General features: G+C 46.9%; 1 protein-coding gene across 1 annotated transcript in view; it reads right to left on the bottom strand.

The window, feature by feature from the left end:
- AGXT (alanine--glyoxylate aminotransferase) overlaps nt 1-13169 on the bottom strand; it is a 465350-nt gene that overhangs the window by 143883 nt on the left and 308298 nt on the right. The window lies entirely within an intron of this gene.

Genomic DNA, 13169 nt, shown 5'->3' with positions numbered 1-13169 from the left:
ACTTGAACTAACTTGTTCCACCCAAGTGCTGAACTTCGTCATCCCCCCATTGAACTAACGGATTGATTGAGCTCGATAGAGCGTTTGGGCGACGACTTGTTCTGTTGTTGCCCTTTTGGTATTATGTTTTTGTTAAAGTTCTTCCTTTTGAGACTAGTGTTGACACTGAAGTGTTACAACGTGCATCCCTGGTTCTGTGGGAGAGGGCGAGGGGAACAAATGGTCACTGTTCGCGGCTGCTGTGCGTGTGTGGGGGGGGCGGGCTGGGGGTCGGGGGGGGGACGGGTGCTTGGGCGCAATGAACACTGTGATGGCTACGGTTAAATTTTGTACCTGGAATGTCAGGGGCATGCACACACCCTCACGTAGATACCAGGTGTACTCATACCTTAGGAGACATCAGGTCCAGATTGCACTACTACAGGAGACACACCTGGTCGCCACTGAGGTAGCCGCACTTCGCCGCAGGTGGAGGGGGCAGATATTCGCCACGACCTTTTCAGCGTTTGCACGGGGGACCCTGATCTGGTTTAGGCCCGGGGTTTCATTCGCACTAACACACAGCAATATCGACACTGAGGGGTGCTACGTCTTCATACAGGGCAGACTAGACGGGCAGCAGATTGTCATAGCCTCCATTTACGCACCTAATGTAGAGCAGGGGAAATTCTTTGCGCGCTTATCGGCAGTAATTGCGCCCTGGCCGGACGTACCCTTGATGATTGGTGGGGATTACAACTGCGTACTAGATTTTTCCCTTGACCGCTCGTCCCCCCCAGCAGCAATCGCCCCAGCGCAAGCAACTTCCAGAGCCCTACTTGATTGGGCAACACAGTGGAACTTACAGGATGCCTGGCGAGCCAGGAATCCCACTGCCCGGGTGTATTCCTATTACTCGGGAGCCCACTCACTGCATGTCAGGTTAGATAGATACATGCTGTCCCGCGACCTAATTCCCTCGGTGACAGACGCAGACTACTTGGGACGGACGCACTCGGACCATAACCCGCACACACTGGTATATGGATGGAGGCGCCCACGTCCACCCGTACCCACATGGCGCTTGCAACCAGATCTCCTACTCGACACACCATTCCGGGAGGAGATGTCCAGGAGAATCATACAATATTTCGAAGACAACAACGACTCGACCTCCTCCCTGAGAATCGAGTGGGACGCCTTTAAGGCGGTTACCCGGGGAGGCTGCCTCGGTGTGCAGGCGGGCCTGCGAGGTCAGGTAGAGAGGGATCTGATAAGAGCGGAGGAGGCACTACTAGATAAAGAACGGGAGGCGACGGGAGGCGATGATTCCCAACTGATTTCGGCCAGGGTGGATCACGCTGTATTGATGGAGCGCCTAAAGAACATTAATTTCGCAGCGCACTCCGCGCGCACACACGGCGCGGGAGATAAACCTGGCAGGCTGCTGTCATGGCTGATACGGCAAGACACGCAATCCGCGTCGGTCCTGTCGATCCGCACGACCCAGGGCATCGAGGTCTACACCCAGACACAGATCCATGAGGCGTTCACGTCACATTACAGGTCCCTGTATAGCTCGCGGCTGCGGGCCACTGTGGTGGAGATCACGGACTATCTGACGACTCTGCAGCTCCTAACAGCTACTGCTGCCCACCAGACTGAACTGGGCGCTGCGCTCACCGGTGAGGAATTACGGGAAGTGATTTTCTCCCTCTCCAATAGCAAAGCACCGGGCCCCGACGGACTCCCGGCAGAGTTCTATAAAGCCTACTCACTGGTGTTAATACCGGAACTGCAGAGAATGTATAAGGCGGCATTGGAAGATGCTGAACTCCCGGCGTCCCTAAACGAAGCCAACGTGGTCTCTCTGCTGAAACCGGGTAGAGAAGCGAACAAACTCGGCTCATACAGACCACTGGCGCTCCTCAACACCGATTGCAAAATATTGGCGGCGACGCTGGCTCGGAGGCTTGCACCGCTGGTCCCCACACTGGTACACACTGACCAAAATGGCTTTGTGCCCACCCGGAGCACGTCCTACAACCTACGCCGTTTTTTTAGGATCCAACGGTATGCGACCCCCACCTGGCCCCGTTCAGGGTGTATCGTGCTCGATCTTGAAAAAGCGTTTGACTCGGTGGAATGGCCGTATCTCCTCCGAGTCCTCGAGAAATACGAACTAGGCGAAGCCTTTATCCAGATGGTGGGGCTCCTCTATCAAGCGCCCGAGGTACGCATCCGGACTGGACGGTTGTTCTCTGACAGGATCCGCATTGGGCGGGGTACCAGGCAGGGCTGCCCCTCTCCCCTATGATATTCGCCTTGGCGATGGAGCCGTTGGCGGAACTGCTCCGCACCTCCGGCGTCACATGGGGCATCCCACTAGCAGACGGCACACACTCTGTGTCTCTGTATGCCGACGATCTATTACTGTACATCAGAGACCTCACACGTATACCCGAGGCAATCACAGACATCTTCCGAACATTCGGAGACATGTCGGGGCTCCACGTTAACTGGGCCAAATCGGGAACCTATGCATTCAGTAGCGAGATGCCGCAATGTGAGGTACGCATGATGGGGGAGACTCTCCGGTGGCACCCGACGGTATTCAGGTACCTAGGGATCTTGATATACCGAGACCCCGTGGATCTCCTGGAGGGCAACCTGGTGAGAGCTATATCCTCGCTCACGGCCCAGGTCACGTTCTGGAACTCCCTCCCACTGAATGTGCCGGCCAGAGTGGCACTAACCAAAATGATAATGCTCCCCCGGCTCCTTTATTATTATGCTAACCTGCCAGTGTATGTGCCGACGCGCATATTCAGAGGACTGGAGACTCTCACCAGGCGCCTTATTTGGAACAAAGGGAGACCCCGGGTAGCATTAAAGACCCTATATGCGGCCACGGACGCTGGAGGCTTAGCTGTCCCCAATCAGGAGCTATATTACTTAGCAGCCCAGCTACAATGGGTCGCTTACTGGCTGAGCGGCAAGAACCTGATGGACACGGCCACGGCCGACACCACCCTGTCCCCCGTACAGGTGCTAACACTCTTCCACCCCCTAACGCAGGGGCGACACCCCACACAAGTCCATGTAGCGCTCGCGAAGCGGTGCTTTGCGCGGGCCCTCAGACTCACCAAAGGTACAGTGCCCTATGCTCCGAACCTACCTCTACTAGGGACTCCCCTAGGCACTGGCATACTGTCCTCGACTGAGCTGCGCAGCTGGACTGCGGCAGACTTAGACGACCTGAGCGGCCTATATAGCGACAGAGTGCTGTTGCCCTTCGAGACCCTGGCCACGGATACCGAGCTGCCAGCAGGACAGTTCCTGGCACACGCCAGACTCCTCCATGAGCTGACGAAGGCGTGGGGCGACATGAGCCAAGAACCGCCCACCCATCTACTCACCTAGTACCTACACGTGATGGGCGATGGGTCTCATATAGTGCACTGGCTGGCGCAGGCACTGCACAGCCATACCCGATTCTCCTCCCAAAGACTGAGGGAGAAGTGGGCGACCGACCGGGGCTCCGACTGGACGGACAAACAGTGGGCCGCGATATTAGCGGGCGCTAAAAATATTCCCCGCAACGCGCGATTTAAAACCATTCAATATTATATCATTCACCGCGCGTATTTGTCTCCTGACAAATTGAACCGCTATTTTGGACTCACTTCGTCGGCGTGTCCCAGATGCGGCCTCCTCGACTCGGACTTCCTGCAGGCACTCTGGAGTTGCGCCCACCTCGCCTCGTACTGGTCAGCGGTCACTGACACGCTGACGGCAGCCACAGGCGAAACTCTCCCCAGGACGTGGGAAGTATGCCTACTGGGACTCTACAAGAGAACCAAGCAGACCAAGCTACGGGCGCGCTTTTGGGACTTAGGCCTCATTACGGCTAAATGCCTCATCACGAAACGGTGGAAAAGTGCCACTCCACCGCGCCCTGCGGACTGGCGTCGCTCTCTTGGCAACTGGGCCCGTGCAGAGAGTGTGTCTCTACACAGAGAGGAGACCGCTGGCCTACGGAAATATCCGATCGCCCAAGACTGGGACGCTACCCTGATCGCGTACCATCGGTCGTGCACCCAGGCCGGTATAGAATAGAGTTAATTGCTGTCCATGTTGGGCGCGGTGTTTCCCCCCTCCCCCCCGCCGCCGCCTCCCCCCTCCCCCCTTCCCCCCCACCACCTGCCCCGACCGCTGAGACCTTCCACACCAAGAGATGTCCCCTGCCACTCCCCGCCGCTGACCTTCCCCCCCGCCGCCCCCCCCCCTCCCCCCTCCTCCGCCCTGCAGCCGCAGCGACGCCACATCATCAATTACCCCCGCTCCTGCGCAGCCCATATAGGGTGCACCACACACAGCTAGGGTTCTAGATACACTACCACACACACAAACACTAGTCCAACAGTTGTTGAAATGTTTCCCCCTCCCCAACTTCTTTTACTTCCCAGTTATATCTTCTGGTTGACGCAGAGATTGTTAATGATGTACTCACGCTAATTCTTGATCCCCCCTCCCAATTTCCGTATCACACAATGCCAGCTGAATGCTTCCAAGCACAGGAGGCGGAAACCCAGCGACCCATATGACGACGGGGGATATGATCCGGCCCTTGCTCACTACTGTGCTAATCAGGGAACACAACTTACAACAATGACTGTTGGATTTCATGACCACTCTGGTCCTTATGCAGTGCTACGAGCCGCGAGCACTGCAGAACGAGACATTTCCTAGCACTGCCACTTGTGAACTAATGCATCTCCACTGGCTATTGTTTATTTTCACTCATATATGATTGACATATCATTATGTGCTGCTAGCCGAGCGCCGTTTGTAGTAATGCTTCATTGTTATGACATTGTGTGACTACTACTTAACTCATCTGTGAAACTAAATAAAGTTTGGGACCGTTGGTCTTAAAAAAAAAATAAAAAAAAAAAAAATGGATCTACCCTTTCCATTCATGCACAGTGTGAAGGCGACCATTGGGTGCCCCCCACAGGGTGCATAATTTTCCCCACCCACCTCTTTTTTCAATGGGAGCCTGTGTTCATGTTGGGTACACAGGCTCCCATTCAATGAAATGGGAGTCCGAACGAACTGAATCCGTAAACATACGGACACATCGTAATTGGTTGGTTTGACTCCCGGAGTGCCATTCGTACTGAAAGCTTTCTGGAACCGACTCGACCGGAAAGCTTTCCTAACAAGATCCTAATCGGTCCCTTAATGTCCAACACATTCTATGAGTTGGTTTAGATTGGAGTAAGAATAGTACGTATAAAGTGTTTAGTGTCAAACACTTTCTCCAAGTTGTTTTACTTTGCAGTAAGAATTGTAAATGTCACCCTTTTAGTGTGCAACACCTTCCCCAAGTTGGTTTAGGTCGGAGTAGGAATAGCAAATGTCAACTTTTGGTGTATAAAATTAACTTTTAGTAAAATAATTTATATTTATTGTACAGTTTACTATTATGTTTTTATCAAAAAATATATTTAACAAAATGTTACTCACAAAGTCAAGAAAATTAAAGAATTTCTTTTTGTATTTGAAAAAAATACAAGAACATATTTTATACATATTTTGATAAAGTATATTTTCATAGGTAATTTTACATTCATTATAAATTTCGTACATTTCAATTTTTTTATTAATTTATTGTACATTATTTAACATATTTTTAATTAGTATATATTAAATAAGTGTGTTTATTTTATACAAAAATGTAATTAATAATTTACACATTTTGCCACATTTTTCAAAATTACTGTTTGATATATTTAGTTGTATGCCTTATTTTTTACAATGTTTAACTAATGTATGATTATGTTCTTTTAAAATATGGAATGTTACTTATGTTTTGGTGATTTAGTCCGTCGGTTTCCAAGAGCGGTTATTATTTTGGGAAACCTTTTAGGGATCTTTATGGAACCTACACACTTTGGATTTTTTTCAGGGATTTCAAATGGATTGTTTATATTTTTGCATTTTGTTTGGGGCTTTTTGGAATAGTTATATTGTCTTTTATTGCAGTATTATTATTTGTTACATGTAGGTGGAGAAAGATCTACAACTACAGAACGGTTAACTTTATATTGATTGTTTATTGTGGGTGGGAAATGTTATATATTGTTTATGTTGTGTTTATTTTATCATTATCCACATGCGCGCTGCTGTTCTTCTGCTGTCATGCTGACTTTTTAAAAAACCCATTGTTCATGACGAGCTGGGCTCGTCATCAGTGTTTGAGGAGGCTACACCATGACGAGCCCAGCTCGTCATCAGCCTCGAAGGGGTTATATAGAGTTGTTTAAATTATGTGCTGTACTTATTTAAAGTGATGATTTGAATTAGTTTTTAAGTTGGTTAGATGTTTAGTAATTGTTTTTCTAACTATTAATATGTATATTTTCATGTATCAGCGTTTATTTTCTTATTGTACATAATTATTTGTAGTTTGTGAAGTTTGTGGTAGGTTTATATGTGTTTTAAAGGATGGAATTGGCTATTATTTCAGAGTAGTTTAGTCTTTTGTTATTTACAAAGATGCAGACTTTGCATTGTAGCATTTTGTACATTTTTTTTAGTTTGTTAAGTTTAGGGCCAATTGAAGTTACAGATTGTTCTATTCATAGTTCTTAGTAGCTGTGCTCCTATTGTATTGCTTTGATAAATTTGAAAAGTTTAGGTTGAATTCAGCCTAGTGTAGATTGGAAGGCATTGGGCCATCCTTCCAATGTGTTGTTTGTTTTGGCCTCCTGAGCAAGGGTGCTATCATGGACATTCCACCATGGTCCTGACTGATGCAGCCTGCCCACCCATGCGTGTTAAAAATAATTGATTAGGTGACTAAGTTTGTCTTCCTTTTGTTGGTAGAAAGGGTTTTCTGTTAGTAAGTTATAGTGGTTGACTACCTCTGTGGCAGGAACATTAGCTAGTTCTATCATTTTCTTTAATTTCAAAGGCAAGTTGGGTGTTAGTGGAATATTCTATGCTTAGTGTGGATTTTTGTAGGTGTCGCCATATACTCTGAACCTATTCTATATGTGCGATCCCACAACTACTTCTACAAAAAGGAAATGTTCAAAATGCTCACCTAGCTCAGGTTTTGTCTTCCCTAGACCCTGGAGAGCAGATGTTAGCATAGGGCTCGCAGGACACCTATTTTCACAATGACTTCCTGCCTGCCCATCGTCACTACCTGCAGTTCACAGTAGGCCACAAGCACATTCAGTTCACAGTGCTCCCCTTTGTCCTTACCAGTGCCCCTCTGGTGTTCACCAAGGTGATGGTGGTGGTTTCAGCTCTACTGCGCAAATCAGGGGTGCCAGTCTTCTCCTATATTAGTGACTACCTGTTGAAGGCAAGCTGGCCCCAGACTGTTCTTTGCCACCTCCAGACTACGGCGAAAATCCTGCTTTCGCGGGGGTTTACTATCAACACGCTGAAGCTACACCTGACTCCCTCTCAGATGCACCCTTTCATTTGAGCTGTTCTGGACACAATGCAGTTTTGGTCCTCTCCTCCTGAATGGCGAGCCCAGGATTTTCAGGCCATGATACCAATATTTCAGCCTCAATCCTGGATTTCGGTGAGACTGACTCTGAGGTTGCTGGGCCTCATGGCATCCTGCTAGTGGCATATGCCAGATAGCCTATGGGGCTCTGCAGTGGGACCTGAAGCTCCAGTGGGCCCAGCTTCAGGGGAATATCTCTGCCATGGTCTAGATTTTGGCGGGAACTGCACAGGATGTGCAGCGGTGGCTGACCAAATGAGATTGGGTCAGAGGCAGACCCCTCTCCCTTCTCCAACCAGATCACACAGTAGTGACAGATGTGTCACTCCTGGGATGAGGCGGCCATCTGGGAGAGTTGGAGATCAGATGACTCTGGTCTCCAGCGGAATTCGGACTCCTCCTCAACAATATTGCCTGAGTCAGATGACTATCCTGTATGGTGACGCTCCCTTCTCCTTGACGACTTTGTGTCTCATACCTTCAATAATCGATTTCTGACAGAAGAATGATTCTTGTCTAGCATTTGATTTGCATACTAGCCATCCATATACATGTACGGTATTCTTTATTACATCCTTATTCAGATTCACAGAATATGTATATAACCTTAGGTTCTGATAGTAATTTCAGTTCTGATTCTCATATTATTCCATCTGTTTTAGATATTATCTTAGGCAGTGTTGACATTTCATTTCTTGATTGTATATTATCGTCACAAGACAAGCTACTGTCTATAATTGACTCCCTCTGATCATGTATAGTAAATCTTTTGCATTCATATATATTCCCTGACAGATATCACTATCTATATTATTTTAATACCATATTTGTCTGGATGTGGCAGATGCCCCGTGGCTGCTTTTTGAAGTATATATATACATGTAAAGACATCCATCTAATTTGGTTCTTGGGAGCATATTATTTCTGATTTCACACACTAACTAATCTGTTTTGTCTTTTCTATTCTTTCCTATTTGGGTATTTGACATTCTATACTTAATTTTGAAATGTATTTGTCAGATCTGAGATTCTTTTATTATTGTCTTTGAGTTCATCACTAAGCAACCTGAGGTGATGCCTTCCAATTACAAAGCACTGGCAGAACACAGTAAATAGTTGAAAAACAGGAACAGGTGTAAGCCATCCAAGTACAAGAGATCTCAGCCACCAACAGCTAGAAGCAACTGCCAACAGATCCAAAAGATAACATCTTTCCCTAGAAAATTGATTCTAAATACATTTTAAATTACATCACAGCATAGCAACTTTAACAAAGGCCGGTTGCACAGAAGAGAATATAGTGCATGAGTTGTCAGAGGACGAAACAGGAAAATTCAGAACACCACACATCCCTATTTGGTTACTTATCAAACCCAGTTTGTGCATTTGATACTTTTGCTTCACGCTTGGTATGGGCACGCCACATATCTCATAACACAAGAGAGTTTCCCTTTACTCAATGTACTTTCATTTTTGTAGATAACGTCCTTCAATGTGGTTTCCTGATGAAGGTGCTATGTTCGCCGAGAGGCATGTCGATACTTTAAAGAACCAGCACTACATCATTTTATTAACCTTATGTTTCTCTTGTTTCTGTGTGGCTCGTCACATGTTTTATTGTATGCATTGTCTTCATTTGTTGTGATTTTATATTTATTTTTGTGATAATTCATATATATATTGTGTGACAATGAGATCAAGCATTCACAGGTAAATTGTTCTTAATGTGCTAGAGCATTGTCCTGTTATTGTTTGTATGTGTCCATGTGGTCCAGAATTCCGCAGCCCGCCTCCTATGCCACTTCCCAAGGAAAATCTCCTTCTCTCCTTTCCTTCGGGACCTGCATTGGCTCCGCATTGACAACCGCATTAAATTTAAGACCCTGTGCTATGTCTTTAAAATCAAACAAGGGACCGCTCCTGTCTACCTTGAGGAACTTATCCATCCATATGTCCCTGTTCGGTCTTTACGTTTGTCCACTCAAGGTGATTATGTAACACCTAGTTTCAAACTAACCAGAATGGGCGGCCGCTCCTTCTCATGTCTCGGACCTAGACTTTGGAATTCCCTCCCAAGTTCTATGAAACACGAATCTTCCTACCTTAAGTTTTGCCGAGATCTTAAGACCTGGCATTTCTCTTAGTAATTGGCTCTCCGTTCACTCAGTCTGCAGTAGTGGACATGCCTGCGCCGGGAAACCCTGTCAAGGGTAGCTGTGCGCATTATAAATTAAATTAATAAGTAATAATAATGTGTCTCATCAATTGATTGATGAATTTCGAACCATCTTTTAAAAATGTTGTACTAATAAAATGGACCCTTTTTTTATAATTGATTGGTACATTGAGTTTAGCTCTATCATTGTTTATTTGAGGTCTGCTACAATAGTTGAGTAAACTACATGTTGCCTTGTGATTTTTCATGTTGTCGATTGAGTCCAGGATATTCAGGATATGATACTGATATTTCAGCCTCTATCCTGGATTTCAGTGAGACTGACTCTGAGGCTGCTGTGGGACCTGAATCTCCAGTGGGCGCAGCATCAGTGGCATCTCTGACATGGTCCAGATTTCGGCAGGAACTGCACAGGATGTGGAATGGTGGCTGACCAGCTGATATTGGGTCAGAGGCAGACCCCTCTCCCTTCCCCAACCAGATCACACAGTAGTGACAGATGCGTCACTCCTGGGATGGGCGGCCATTTGGGAGAGGTGGAGATCATAGGACTCTGGTCTCCAGGTGAATTCGGACTCCACATCAACTTGCTGGAGCTCAGAGTGATTTGCTTGGAATTGAAAGCTTTCCTCCCTTTCATCAAGGGAAAGCTAGTTCAGGTATTCACAGCCAACACCACCACCATGTGGTACTGCAACAAACAAGGCAGGGAGTGGTCCTGGACCCTTTGCCAAGAGGCCCTGCATCCCTGGACATGGCTGGATTGGCAGAGCTTATCTCTAGTGGTTCAACACCTGCCAGCTTCCCTGAACGTCAGGGCAGACAAATTCAGCTTGTTGTTGATGCCTAGCGGCTCAAGAATGGCATCTCCATCCAGAGGTGGCGTAAAGTCTCTTTCAGAAGTGGAGAAAGTCTTGGCTGGATCTGTTTGCCTCCACCGAGAATGCCCAATGTCAGCACTTTTGGGCACAGGAGTTTCCTAGGCGGTACTTGCTTGGCAACACTTTTCATCTCAAGTGGAGCTCAAGGCCCCTGTATGCCTTTTCACCAATACCACTCCTGTCCAGAGTGCCCAAGAAGATTATTAGCAACCAGGCCCACATCATTCTTGTGGCTCCGGACTAGGCATGGAGAGTCTGGTTTCCCAAGCTTCTCCAACTGACCATCGATCCTCCGTTCTGGCTGCCCCTTCGGCAGGATCTTCTGTCACAGCAGCAGGGGAGAGTCCTCCACCTGAACCTGTCAACTATACACCTTCTTGCATGGAGATTGAGCGGTGGCAGCTGACAGCATTCAATCTCCACCCGAAGTCTGTGATGTGATTTTTGGCAGCCGGGCGTCCCTCTACAAAGACCGTGTACACCTACTGGTGGCAGATATGTGTAAAATATTGTACAGAACGGTCTGTTGATCCTCTTTCTGCTGCCCTCTCTAAAGTCCTTCTCTTATTTTGACCCTTGCCCAGCAGGGCTCTATTTTGGGCACTCTTAAGGGATACCTTTCAGCCTTGTCTGCCTTCATGAGGCTGCCAAACTAACCCTCTTAATTTAAATCCCCTATTGTAAAGAGATTTCCTAGGGGTCTTGTACATATGTTCCCACATGTCCCATTCATCGTACCTCAGTGGGACCTTAACTTGGTTCTCACATTTCTGAGGTGTGCTCCGTTCAAACATTTGCACAACTGCCCCATCCAGCTACTTGTCATCAAAACACACTTTTTGGTGCCAATAAATTCTGCCAGGAGGGTGAGCAGGCTCTGTCATCCAATCTTCCTTACCTGACAATCCTCCCTGAGTTGGTGCTTTGCACTAGGGACTCTTTCTTACCTAAGTTGGTAGCACCATTCCACGTGGGGCAATCAGTCACCTCACCCACTTTCTATGCTCCTTTGCACCTCTTTAAAGAGAAGGAGTGACTTCACCGCCTGGACCCAAAAAGATTGTTGTTCTTCTACCTTGACCGCACTAAAGACTTCCAGGTGGACAACCAACTCTTTGTGGATCAAAGAAGGTCTTGTGGTGCAGAAGAGGACTATCTCACAGATGGGTCATCCTCTGCATCAAAATTTGCTAAGCTCTGGCCAAGAAACAACCTAATGAAGAGTTCATTCCACTAGAGCTAAGACTGCGACCACAGCATTGCAACGCGGTTCCAAGCCTTGACATTTGTTAGGCAGCAATGTGGGCATCACTTTACACATTCACTAAGCACTACTACCTGGACAGTCAAGTCCGCAGGGACGGCCCTTTTGGACGCTCTGTCCTGCAGGACTTCCTGGTCTGATCTGGTCCACAATCCCTCCTCCAGGGATTGTATTGCGTTGGTATCTATTCTAAGGTAAGGAATATGTGGCTAGATGTCTCTATCATATGGGCAAGTTACTTACCTTCAGTAGAACCTTATCTGATGGAGACATAATGTAACCACAGATTCCTTACCAACTCTACCATCTCCCCCACACTGCGGACAGGTTTCTAGGGTCAGAGCTGATCCCTTTCAGGAGCCTAGCTGTTCTAGACACACCACTGTCAGTGCACTTGCATCCTGGTGTGGAAGTTGTGAAAAGTAACTGACGTCAATGCCCTGAGGTGGGGCCTATATAGGTGACGCGGATGTCACTTCCGGCGCATATGACTCCGACGTCAAACGGAGCTGACCAATGCCACTTACAAGCGTGCAAGAGTATTGCTTGAACAAAAGTCTTCCGAATCCAGCCTGGCGACTAGGATATTCTTAAGTTAGGAACATGCGGGTAGATTATATCTCTGCCAGGTAAGGCAATACCCAAGGTAAGTAACTTGTCCGTTAAGTGCTGACACTGGTTCACATGGTATCTGATGGTGATTTGAATTTAGATGCAGGCATTCAACATAGCAGTGGACACTTGCACCAATAAATTGATGTTGAGACATTATTTAAGGATATTTTACTACAGGTGTGTTTGTCTCACCTAGATTGCTGATACGTATGTGCACATATGCATTATACCTTGTAACATTATGTGCAAATTTAAATTGTATGCAATACAGGACTTGCACTAGACAAGGAGAAATGTTACATGGATGATTGTGTAGAGTTCTTCAAATTTGGGACTGCCATTGATCTTCCACATAATCTATGAGGTGAGGGTTGCAGTTCACCTGGTGCAATTTCTACAGGATGCACTTATCCCAATGATGTGTGATGCATATGTTTTTATTGTGACTATTTTCATACTTTATTTACACAACCTGTTTGGCGAGTTTTTGATTTTTTTATTTGATATCCATTTTTGTGCAAGTGTCCTTTTTTGGAAGGCAGCTGGCACCAAACTTATGAACACATTGTGGTTATACAGATGTGTTAATTTTGTAAACGTCAACATTAGAGACATATGCATTGCACATTGGTATGCTCGATTTCTTGGCAAATGTGAACAGCCAAGTGAAAAGGTATCAGGTAATGGGGCAGGTTACCATTGGTACAGGCGACAATGGTG

The sequence above is a fragment of the Lissotriton vulgaris genome, chromosome 11 (genome assembly GCF_964263255.1).
Source record: "Lissotriton vulgaris chromosome 11, aLisVul1.2, whole genome shotgun sequence".
In the NCBI taxonomy this organism is placed as follows: Eukaryota; Metazoa; Chordata; class Amphibia; order Caudata; family Salamandridae; genus Lissotriton; species Lissotriton vulgaris.
The sequence above is the reverse complement of the archived record's forward strand: the minus strand, read 5'-3'. Positions and strand labels throughout refer to the sequence as shown.